The 12,473-nt window shown below is 41.8% G+C and overlaps 1 protein-coding gene across 7 annotated transcripts in view; it reads right to left on the bottom strand.

Moving 5' to 3' along the window:
• The window catches only part of PDE1C (phosphodiesterase 1C), a 342,008-nt gene that overhangs the window by 151,419 nt on the left and 178,116 nt on the right, over positions 1 to 12,473 (bottom strand). The window contains exon 1 of one of the 7 annotated variants that reach the window (XM_039548748.1): positions 10,660 to 10,868. The exons of the other annotated variants lie outside the window; for them this stretch is intronic. The gene's annotated coding sequence lies outside the window, so the exon portion shown is untranslated. Of the gene's footprint in view, positions 1 to 10,659; positions 10,869 to 12,473 lie in introns of those variants that run through there. 7 annotated transcript variants of the gene reach the window in all.

Below are 12,473 nucleotides of genomic sequence, written 5' to 3'. Positions count from 1 at the left end.
TGCACTGGAATAGATTGCCCAGAAAGGTTGGGGAGTCTTCCTCACTGAAGATATTCAAGAACTGGATGTTTGGATGCAATGCTGTGCAATGTGTTCTAGAACAACCATGCTTGAGTAGGGAGGTTGGACCAGATGACCCACTGTGGCCCTTTCCAGCCCTACCCATTCTGTGATTCTGTAGCTCTTCAAAGCATTCTCTGTAAGAATTCCTCTCTCTCTTCCTGCTGATTTTAGTTGGAGACCTGAAAGGCCTACCTTTCCTTCATAGTTTACCAAACACTTCTTACTGGCTTCAGATTTCTATTTCATCTCAAGCTAAATTTTGCTGCAACTTTTAAGTGAATCACAGAGAACTTTTCTATAACCACACTTGGAACATGGAGGCAAGCAAAGATCAAAACATGTTCAGCAGCTTTTTTCTGCCAGAAACCCCTTTTAAGTAGAAAACTCCACAAACATGAGGTTGAGTGTAGAACATTCCCTGAGGCAAGACTTAGGATCCACTGACAGATTGTATTTCAGAGATTGCATCCCACACTAGTGTTTCCATTTTCCTCTTTCTGCACCTCAGAGTACAGCTACAGTTCAGCTACAACTCCACAAATTGGAATCCTCTCCTCTAATACTGACAGCAGTATTAAAGGAGGATCCCTTCGACCCTTCCCCCATAAAGCTAGGTGGTATTCAAAGGGAGACAAGGAAAAAAGCAACTCAGAAGGAGAAAAAAAAGTGAGTATTGCTCAGAAAAATACCAGCCGGTCTCAGGAAACCACTATGTTTTTCTAGTTCCTGTGCATCAAACCCTAACTCCCTCTGTGTCTGTTTTCATGCTACAGCAGATCTACCTGTACTGCCTTTAAATTTGGGTACTAGTGAAGTCCAGCTGCAAGGATATACTTCTCCCAAAACAGGCTCTAAATTCACTCAAGAGGTAGAAGAAATTAGTCTATTCTGAATGCAGCATAGGCATGGCTACACCCAAGACACCAAGTGCATGGTGTTGGTGGTAATGCTATTCAAGATTATTATCAGTGATTTGGATTATTAGATGCAGTCATCCTTTCTGAGCTTGTGGATGACATCAGATCTGGGGGAGTAGGAGATATGGCCATGAGTTTGGAATACATGGCTTACAAATGCTCCTTTCAATCAAAATTTTTCTGTGAGTCTGGGACACACAGACCAACACAGTGAGAGGAACTTCCACTTCTAGTTGTGGCAGTCACCATCAGCATAGCTGCTATTTCCTGGCATAATGAAAGTTGGGTGGACAAGGTACACCTAGCCTCTGACTCGTTCACTATGTTGCAATTCCGTTTCACATAAGCACACTAATTGTATGATCTAGACATGTGGGAAACACTAATTCTCTGCCTAATGACACTGGGATAATTGCCTGGCATATGGCACCATAAAGGCTGATCCCAGCAGCATCAGAGTGCTTATTTGGCACCTCCCAGAATTGGGTGTTGGAAAAAAGTAGAAGTGATTGCTTTCCGACTACTGTTTGTCTAAGTAGCAAGCTTTAGGACTCTTCTGAGTATGAAATGTCCACAGCTGCACAACATTTATTCAGTGGGAACTCTTTAATCTTTCACAGCCTCTGTGAATTATTTGGTATGGACAATTAAAAAGAGGTCAGCAACAGCAACACCAACACAGCCTGTAAAGGTGGAGAAACAGATCTGTAATCATAACACTACTTTTATGAGAAAGAAGGATTTATAAAATGTAACAAATTTAACTCAGCAAATGTATTTTTGATCTTTTGATGTTATAAACTGAAGTGAATCATCCAAGAGCATATTTGTTGCTGAGAAAATAATAAGAAATAAATTTGAGAAACATTCACTGTAATAAAATACGCTAAGAGACTCGTGTAGAATAAAGCATGGAAGAATATGACATAGTGTTGATAAAACATTATATAAACAACCCATCAAAAGAAATGCATGTCAATTTGCAGGACATACTGTAATGTACCATTTACAAATAATTTTTTTAAAAAAATCTGTCTCTTTTTCTACATCACATTCCAGAAGTTGAGAAAAGAGGAAAAAGCATAGATTAAATCCCACTACAACACACATTTCAATGTGTAATGCAGAGTATATGCTAAGATTACTAAGAGGCTTTTAAATATCCTTTTTTTCCTTAATACAATATAGACAGACAAACAAGTTCATAACAACAGCATATATTGCTTTGCATGATGATTCAGAATACAGAAGGACTAAGCCCATGTTCAGAACTATTATCTTCTTTTCCCAGGGGACATTATTTTCACAATTCCAGTAAGCATATATATATTAAGTTGTATTGTTAACTCACTGCATGGCTAATGAACATGCATTCTTGTCAGAAAGCAAAACTGAGAAAGATATAGAATCAAATTAAGGAAGGAAAATTGTGTACCTAAGGTGACGTGAGCCTGCAACTAATCTGAACCTAGGTCAGCCTTTTCTCTCTTGGGTCTCTAGGGCAAAATCCACACTAGAAAGCACCTAATAAATTTGCAGTGATACTGTTTATTATAAGTACGGCTGTAATTTTTTCCCCAACTGTAACTACTTCTATTGTTTGTTGTTTGTAAAGCTACCCAAACAACAGCCAACTACCACATGTGCTTTGCAGAATACTAGAGGCTGGAGTTGAAGATGCACAGACACGACAACCTTTTAGGTAAGCAATTAGGCAGGCAACAAAAGGCCATCACAATAATGCAGCTTTTTGTGGATACAAAATTAGCAAGAAATTTTCTTGCTACTTTCTAAGCCCGTGAGATACTTTTCTCTCTCACTGAGATTAGCAGAATTCTATAGACTATGAACACCTGCGACCTTGCAGAGCTTTGTTTATGGTACAGTAGAAAAATATTTTGACAATGGATGTTTAGGATTTCTAGCCAATCAACCCAAGGGGTGGCTGATCCTTTGACCAATTAGACAATGAAGAAAAAAGTCTATAAAAGAGTTTGTAAAATAATTAAATAAATCCATCTTGCTGCACAATTCCTGCCTGCTGGATCTTCTCTCCTCTCCTCCCTACAGCTGCGGGATACAGTAATAGCTTTTCACCAACCTGTTCAGCAGGTCTACTCTTCAACAAACACGACTGATGCCCAGCTAGATTTCCAAGCTGCATGTGTTTACACCCATCTCTCAGAAGAATGAGCTGTGTTCAGGTGTGACTGGAAGATTCTGGGCACAAAAGATTGATGTCAAGGAGAGAATGGTGGGCTGTGGTCCTAACCTTCCCAGTGACATCTGCTCAGCACAACACTCCTGCTCTGTGCCAGCTCTGCAATGCCATGTCTATTCATATTTTACACTATCCACCTATTGGCACATGCACAGACAATAATTTTGACATCCATGACTGAAGATATTTCCTTGCAGAAGAAACTGCAGAGAAATTTTTGGAACTGATGCATTTCTTTATTTGTAGACATTATTTTATGTCTCTCATCAGATTTTTTGGTCACTGAACTTTAATGATTACATATTTTAAGGGGGTTTAAAGGCAATACTTCTGCCAGCAAGCATGCTTGGCCTTTACCTTAGCTGAAAACATATAGTGATATTACTTTGATAAATATTTATTATATCTGATGATTATTGCACTAGCATCTTTTTTATATCCATGAAATAAATCAGAAACATCTCCCCATGACTCAATATTTGCCAGCTGAAATGGATAACTAGAATAAAAGCACAACAGTAAAATAAGAAATTAATGGAACAAGGTAGAAAAGAGCTAAGCAGCTACACAGGCAACTATGAATTCAAAAGTTAACCACCATAGCCTGTGTAAACCAGTCAAACTGTTACCATTTGACTCAATTAATAGTAATTTTTCAATTTACTTGATTAAAACTAGTAGATGTGAATCATTATTTATTGGGTGAAAAAAAGGCAGTGCTCAGGCCCGGATCTTGGCTTGGTTCATGAGTTAAGAGATGCAGCCAGGAGAGTTCATCATATGTCTAGTCAGAGCATACTAGTTCAGCCACTAAACAAAATCTCCTCTGGGAGGGACAATTCCTTCCAATATTTCAAGTCTCCTGGTGGTATGCAGCTATTCCTGATAGCATCCATTCCCTTTTCCTAGCAATCAGTGATTGAAATCAACAGTGGCAGTTTTATCTGTGATGCTTTTCACTCTCAAAACCAAAAGTTTAAAACCTGTTTCCATCAAAAAGCTGGAATAAGGCAGTACCTAATGCATGATTAGTATAATGTAAAACATCTGCAACTGAATTCTCAGTCAATGTAAAATAGGTAAACTCCACTGAAGTTTACTGAGATACATTGTCGATTTACAGAAGCAAAGGATCTGGAACAATACACTGATTTCTTTTTGACTGACTGAAGCTAGTCACTCTCAGCTCTGTCAGCTACCTTCAAATATTTTAATTAACATTTTTATAAGCATGCATGGGTGAGGGAGCTGTGTAAATTATGGGTTGTCAGTTGGTTTCTGCCAACTTAAACCTGGTTCAGTTCACATGGAACACTTGTTTTGATGTTTCCTAACAGCCCATCTGTCCTGGGATGATGTTACGAAGCCGCTTTACTCCTTAACCGTCCACTCAATGCCCAAGGACACTGTGCCTTTAAGATGGACCCAGGGGGCGGGACCATGGGACCCAGGTGCAGGCCGGTTGAACGTTGAACGGCTTGGCCCAACGGCTCAGGGGATTCTGGGGGTTTCGGCGGGGCTCGGAAGGGAATGCGCCAGGAGCGCTGTGCTGCTTTTTGGGTTCTTTTGTGTTCCGCTAGCTGGGAAAAGGTTCTGTTGGTTTTCTTGTTCTTTTTCCCTTCCCTCCCCCTTGCCTCACTGCCTCCCTTCCCTCCTCGCTGGTCCGGGGAGACTGCGGGTGGCCCCGGAGGGCCCGTGGGGTGGCCCCGTCTGGTCCAAGCCCACGTGTCTGTTCCCTCTCCGGGAATTTGTTCTATTTTGAGGTTTTACTTTTATCCTGTTCTACCCTGTTTTGTTTGTGTGCTAATAAACAGTTAGTTTTTTCCACTTTCACTAGCTGTGACCCACTTGTCTTATTGGTGGAGGAAAAGGGGAGGCCCTTTTTCCCTTCAGAGGAGACACTCATTCAGGAGTGTTTCCTCCTGAAGTTTTGTCTCCAAAACCAAGACACCTTCATAAACCTTGGATAATAACCATTCATTTTTTTATTCCTGATTCTTCTTCTTCAAGATATGAACTGTGCTGGATGCTGTACCTCAGGACTAAATACCTAAAATCATGACTGCATGGGAATGCCAAGTGACATACCCTTTTTCTCTTGGTGTTGCCCCGGCAAATGACATCTGCCAAATGGACATAAGAAAAATTATTTCCTATTTAGCTTCTAGCCACTCTGCAATCAAGATCCAGCTTGTTGTGGTTTTAGGAGTTCTCCTTTTGTTTTTCTTTTTCTCTTAAAGAATCTTCCCCACACATGTTGCTAGGAACCAATAATTACTGGATACTTAAGAGAGACAAAAAGACCTGGCCACAGGGAGAGGAGTCCAGCTGGCTACACTCTTTGCCTGGGGTTTTCTCATGTGGGGCAGAGCTACCATGAGATCTGGACTGGGAAAAGGAGGTTGGGTGGAGCCCCAAGCTCTCTTGTTCTTCTGGTGTTCAGAGGGGAGAGAGGCTGCTGTCATTGTGGAGAGAATTCGTTGCCAGTGCGGGCTTCTGCCTTCTGCTGCCTTCCTTCTACCATGAGCGGAGCTTGCTTGCTGGAGTGGCTGTTGCACTGGGACCCTATTTAACACTCTACCTCACTAAAAGAAGGACCTTTTCACCATCTGCTCGGTGCCTCAGGAAAGCCCAGGATCCCAACCCTGCCTTTCCCTGCCCTGCTGGGAGCCGGGCTGCTGCTTCCCTGTCCCCCGCTGTTCCTTTGCCACTGCTCTGAGTCTTCGCTACACTATAGCTCCACACCCCCTGCCTGCTGAGACATCCCGGGGTTTCTGCTGCAGCTCCGGAGTTTGACATATCTCATCTACCACCCAGGATTTTGTGTTCGTTCCTGCTGTTCCAGCCTGCTGTTCCCAAGGGTCCTGCTGGGGCACCGGGATCAGCTGCCCCTGGGGGTTTGTGAAGCAAGCCTTTCCTCCATCCCTTCCCAGCTCATCCATGCCACCATTGCCACGTGCTCCACGAGCTCACTCCGGAGCGCCCCCTGCAGCCGCAGGGGAACCATCGCACCTGCCCTGCTCACCGGGAGCCACCAGCGCCCCTGCTGGCTGCGACCAGAACTGCACCCAAGGGGAAAGTGCCTGACAGCCAAGAAGGCTGGCACTGGGGTTACTGGTTCTCTTTGTTGTTACTGCCATAGTTATTGTTTGTTTGCCTTGTTTTCACTAATTAAAGCAGCAACATCAGCACTGCTGAGCCAGAGCAGCAGATTCTAGAAACTCTTTGTGTAACAGCCTGCAGCAACAAGGACGATCACAGCCAAAGTTACTATAGCACTCCTTCTGCACAGGGCTCTTAAAAAAACCATGAGGACTATTTGTAGCTGTTCTGACCTATACTTTCCTTTTTGTTCACCTCCAAACCTGCTGGCCAGGGTATGTGGGAGATGGAAATTTGAATTTGTCAGTCACCTGTGTCAAACTCAAAAATGAGGTGTAGTTGTTACACCTGGTCTCTTCACTCCTGTAAGCTTGAAGTGGAACAAGCAGACACTAAGCTCACAATGCACCCTTCAGGAACTGCTCTGCACATGCTGCCAAAGTTGATGAAGGGTAGAAACTCTGTCCTTTTTCCAGAGAGGATGTAATTCTCTGTACAGGTGCAGAGAAGACCAAGAACACCAGCCAGGCAGGTTGAGAGACACAGGAGAGGTAAAGGGACATTGATGAAGAAAGCTGAACCTCTAGCACACATCTAAGACAAAACAGTCACATCAACTAGCAACTCAGAGACCCTACCATGGAAACGTGACATGCAAGGGAGCAGACAGCCTCCCCTTTGCCCCATTCTGACACACAGACTTTTTTAAACCTGCAGTCAGAGACCTCCATTTAACTATGCCTAAAGCCCTTTTCATCCAAAATCACCCTTACGTGGCCAGTATTCAAATGACACCAACTGTCTGGAAGGTTTTCTAATTTTCTGGTCTCAAAAACCATGAGTGTGTTTTATGATACCAGCCGCCACTTTTTAGCATTAGAACTCCAAATTATATTTCAACATTTTGCTTTAGGTTTTAAGCTTTTTGCTTTTTTTTTTCCCCCCCCTCAAGTAGGTGCTAAAATCTTTGTATTTCTCTGATATTTCTCTCATAACCACACCACTGTAGGTCCTGGGGCTTTCAGATAAACCAAATCAATTATTTTGCTAGTTCCAGTAAGACATGTGAGTTCATAATCAATAATGATATCAAATCTACTTATCACTGTCTACAAACATTTACCTCCAAAGAGTTATGCATATACACTTCAGGAATGATTTCACATAACCCACATCTGAACAAATCATAAACTCTTCATTGGCAGTTATCAATAAGAAGGACTCTGAGCTGCAGCTATATGTTACACTACGAATCTTCAGGATTTACCAATACCAGAAAGGAGAAATTTGCCTATATATACACATTATGAAACACAAATTAAGTTAAACTAGATGACTAAAAAGTTACAGCAATGTTTCTAAGGCTGAAGACGTGCTTTTCTTGTGGTGGATGTGACAGGTAAAATTTGAAGGAGTGAAATGAATGGTGATGCTACTACCAATCTGTTTCAGTACCTTTGTGCTAGTCTTGGTTTTGCTAATGATGACAACATTCCATGCTCCAGAAGTCAAGAGCAGAATGCAGAGAAATAAAACAGACTATATTTCTGCTAAGAAGGAGAAACTCAGACTAGAAGAGCTACAAGTTCTTACATGCTGCCAGACCAATGCACACTGTAGGAAATACCATCCAGATGACACCAGAGCCTCCTTTGCATGGAAGTCCAGGACTCAGCTGCTTTCAAAGTTGCAATGTGAATTCACACAGAGTGGACAGTATGAGCCTTTCAGTTCATAAAAATAAGTTCTTCTCTGTTTTTATGGTGGTTCCTATAAAGTCCACAAAGTTGGTCTGACAGCATGTCCTTAACAATTAGAATAGCTGACTGCCTCTTCCAACCAGGACTTGTGCATTCTTGAGTCTCTTATCTCATAACATGAATGAGATAAAGGCATGTGTCTCTTCCATACAGCAGTCTTTCTGACTTCACGATGACGATCTACCACCAGTGTCCCATAAAATAAATACTGGGGCTCAGTCACATGAGGTTTATGGTGTTCTTTAAAACTTCTAGGTGAAAGGTACTACCATTATGTTTTTCAGCTGTAGGGCCTTCATACACAGTGCACACATCAGTATGTACTCTATTGCTAAAAGCAATAAAAGTTAATAATTAAAGGAAGTTCATTTATATGCACAAATATTTAGGTTACAGATATTAGGGTTCTCTTAATATTATTTTTAAGGTCTTGCCATGAATCAAGAACAGCTTTTAGGATAGAACAGTGAAACCTAGATGATGTGGCTCAGCTCTATACCTTATTCAACTGACCACTCTACAAACACACACACCCAAAATGATGTATTTTATTTATGTGAAGAAAACTCTGAAAATAAACTATTTCTTTTACAATGCATCTTGCAACTATGCTTTCTGTTTACATGATCCCTAAAGAGAGTGAGTAGAGACAAGAAGGTATGTTGCAGTAATATCAAAAATTAAGAAGCTTATTTAATGTCATTTCATGCGAGACTCATTTTAGAATCTCAAAGTTTGATATTTTCAAGAATGAGCTTTGAGGAGTCTCTGATCTTTTTGTCCTGTGAATCTGATACTGGCAAAGATTTATAGCAAGGATATGAAAATGCTATGCGAAGTATGGTCAATTATTTTTAGCCTCTTAGAGGGTTTTTTCATTAAACAGTTCTGCACTTAAAGGAAAAATTAAATGCCAATACCTTTCCAGCACTGTCTGTTCAATTTTTAATTGTAATTGCCATTCATCACAGAATTAGTTGCTTCCTAACTATGCCTGCAGCAAATTCCAATTCAAGTACATTAAGCAACTGACCTTTTGATAATGCAATGAATTGAAGGCACTGTAACTTTATCACAGCTGGATTGATTATCAAGTAAGACTTGTAGAAGTCTCTATCTTCATATAGGAAGTAAGGTAGAAGTAAAGGGGATTTCCAGAAATTAAGTGTTTTCTACACAAAACTTTTTAAAGTTTGTTCATTTGCAGGCTCTGCTTAGGACAAGTATGTTCAACATTTATGACATACAGGCTTTTAAAAGCCTGAATTTTTAATAATGCTGTAAAAGGAAAGAGGAGGGAAACTGGAAAGCTGGCTTTGTGGGAAGAGTCTAAGTTGTCAAAATATCAGGAAATGAATGGTATACATCGGTAGACATTGCCACAGTTTTGGCACTGCACATCCGTGATTTTAACTGGGACCCCCAGGCACTGTTAAGTTCAAAAAACAACAAAGAGCAACTCTAGTAATACTGAAAACTGATTCCAACCTGAAGTATCTTGGCTATCAACTCAAAAGAACATTTGACTTAAATTTTTTTCTTTTGAGGTTTTATGCTTGTTTGGTTTGGATGGTTTGTTTGCTAAGTTTCCCCAGCAAACTGACATTTTTTGTTAAAATATATTTAGCCCAAAATCCGTTTTTTAAACAGAAAAATAGACAAACCCACAAAACTCAGGTAGCCTTGCCCTTACCCTGCTATTAATAACTAAGGATACTAAATGTAGAAGACTGAAATCTCAACAGAAGTTGTAGGATTAAAAGACATGTTTATTAATGACCTTTAAGACAATTTAGAATTCTTACGTTGTGCAAACTTCACATGAGATATATAAAATTACAGATATGATGTCATCAATAGCTTTGATCTGTCCTTACACTTCTGTATATCAGTGAGAGACACCAATCTGATTTTTAACTATGCCTCAACATATGTTATATTCTTATAAAGGCTGTACATGTGCTGGCAGCCCTGTCCCGGGGAGGCTTTGCCTGGCAGCCAATCAGGGCAGAGAAGACCTCCACGATCGGGCTGTGAGCGACTCCTCACTTGCCAGTGATCCACATACCCTGGATGCTCGGAAATCGGGCTCGGGGAGGCGCCGTAACACACAAAAGCAGTTAACTGCAATACAGCGCGAGCCATTTGCTTTTGGCTTTTTTGGAGAGAGCAGGGGCTCGCCTGTAGGGCCAGCTCGGCCCCACTCCCCTCCTTCGTTTTTTTCTTCCCTGTGGTCCTGCTTTCCTGGCTGTGCCTGCTTCGCCGTTTCTGTGAACCAGCTCGTCACCGCGACGACCTCGTGCTCCGCTGCCTCCCCAACGGGGCGAGCAGCGCCGCCGCAGCCAGCCGCTTCCACCGTGTTTGCCGGCCGCAGCCACCGCCGCTTGTACCCAGCCGTGATCGCTACCTCCGCTGTGTTTCCTGCGCTGCCCACCGCACCAACTTGCTATAGCGCCAGCTTGTAAGGACCAGCCTGCCGTCGCCGCTTGCATCTAGCCGTGACCGCCGCCGCCATGTTCCCCGTGTTGCCCGCAGCAGCGAGCCCAGAGCACAACCCCGCGGCACCCAACCCGCAGCCACCGCCGCTCGCACCTACCGCGCCCCGACGATGAAAGACGCAGCTGCCCCAGGAGCGCTCCTGTAACCACAGCAGTCTGTTCTCCGCCGACGGAAGGGACATGCAGCCTGCTGCTCTTTAAAAACCGCGCCCAGCCTGCCATGGGAGCTATGCAGCACGCATGCTCCGTCTGCTGAGCTGACGCCGACAAAGCGCTCAGAATTCAGGGGGGAACGCTGTCCCTGTCTTCTGTTTCTTTCCCTCTCTCTCTCTTTCTCCCTTTCCGCTCCTTTTTCTATTCCCCTTTAGTAATACTTACCGTTTTCCTATCAATAAATAGTTATCAGATATAATATTGCCACGTTTGCACTTTATTTTTCACCCGAGAAATCTATCAAAAGAATCCCCCCCTACTCCTTTTATATAGCGGAACGGGACAACCAGCTATAGGCAATAGCTTAAACACTGCCCGTTGATGGGAAGAGGATAATTTTTAAATGCAAACTCTGCCTTTTTATTATTACTCTGTTTCAAATAAAATTCTTAGTGAAGAGTAAACAAAGCTTTTTTTAAAGTAGTTAATCTCTGCAGTGTAGAAGGTCTATTTCCAATATAAATAGTTGTTTCCATGTTTAGTTGTTGCTTGCTCAAGCATCTAAAAAGACAAAAAGTCACATGCAAGATAGCAACACTAAGAAGTTCCCTATAAATATGAAAAGAAACGTCGTGTGGATCTGTGATATTAATTCACAGGTATTCTAATTACCAAAGCAATGTTGGCCCTTTTGATATCTATTCTAAGCATCACCTTTTATCTCCTAATTGATCTTAAGCATATAAGAACTATTTTGTTACATAAGACATGAAATTTCCCTTTACAACTCATTATAAATTATATTTGTTGGTATAAAAGAAGTCCTCACTCACACAGATTGTTTTTGCATTGCACCAGAATTGCCATTCTCCAGTTGTCACAAACTGAAACAAGAACTTCTATATGTCAATGTCTGAATCTATCCAGAAATCTTTCTTCAAAGGTAGTCAGTGGCAGATGTCCACATGTATAAAACTCTCATAACAGATATTCATGCCATAAACCACTCTTACTATGCCTACGGATATCATCTACAGTTAAACTGTAAAACTCTGAAGAAGAATGAGATACGGTGTGTCTCCAAATTTCACCTCACTGAGCATTAACTTGAAACTGCTATGTTTCATGCCTGTCTGTACACATGACAGGCTCACTGAGTGGCCTGAAAACTGTATACATGCAGCCACTTCTGTTACTCCTTCCCCATCCTTGCCCTTTTCCTGAGCCAGCCGTGTCAGTGCTTTGTCCAGCTGTTACAGTGCTAGACAAGCTGGACAGGCTTTAGAAGGTAATTTTTAAACACCTGTAGCACAACAGAACACGAATTGGATGTTGAGCACAGCCACTTCAGGCAACCCTAAAATGAGTCACATACAAATTTTGTAAAACTAACTTGAGAGGAAAGTTTATTTCTCTCCTCAACGTGCTCATAATTTCTGCCCACAAAATGCATGAAAGTTAAAAAAAACCTCATCTTGTCCAGTACGTATATGAAAACTTACATTTTAAACTATTTTGTTGTTTGAAACATTTAAGAGTTTTAAAATTTCAGGGTTTGAGAAGAAAACCCCAAACTTAGCTGACAAGTTCTATAGAGCAGATGAGTGAAAATAGCACATACACATCTATGCACTACATGGCTCCCAGGAGGTCATTCTCTGCAAGCAAACACTGAGATTACCTAGCAACAACCCTTCTCCAATTACAAGGAGAAAACAAGAAGAGTGGAAGGAGTTCAGTTCACAGATGACAGATGAGC

The sequence above is a fragment of the Corvus cornix genome, chromosome 2 (assembly GCF_000738735.6).
Source record: "Corvus cornix cornix isolate S_Up_H32 chromosome 2, ASM73873v5, whole genome shotgun sequence".
Classification (NCBI taxonomy): Eukaryota; Metazoa; Chordata; class Aves; order Passeriformes; family Corvidae; genus Corvus; species Corvus cornix.
This window is presented reverse-complemented; position numbering and strand designations above follow the sequence as displayed.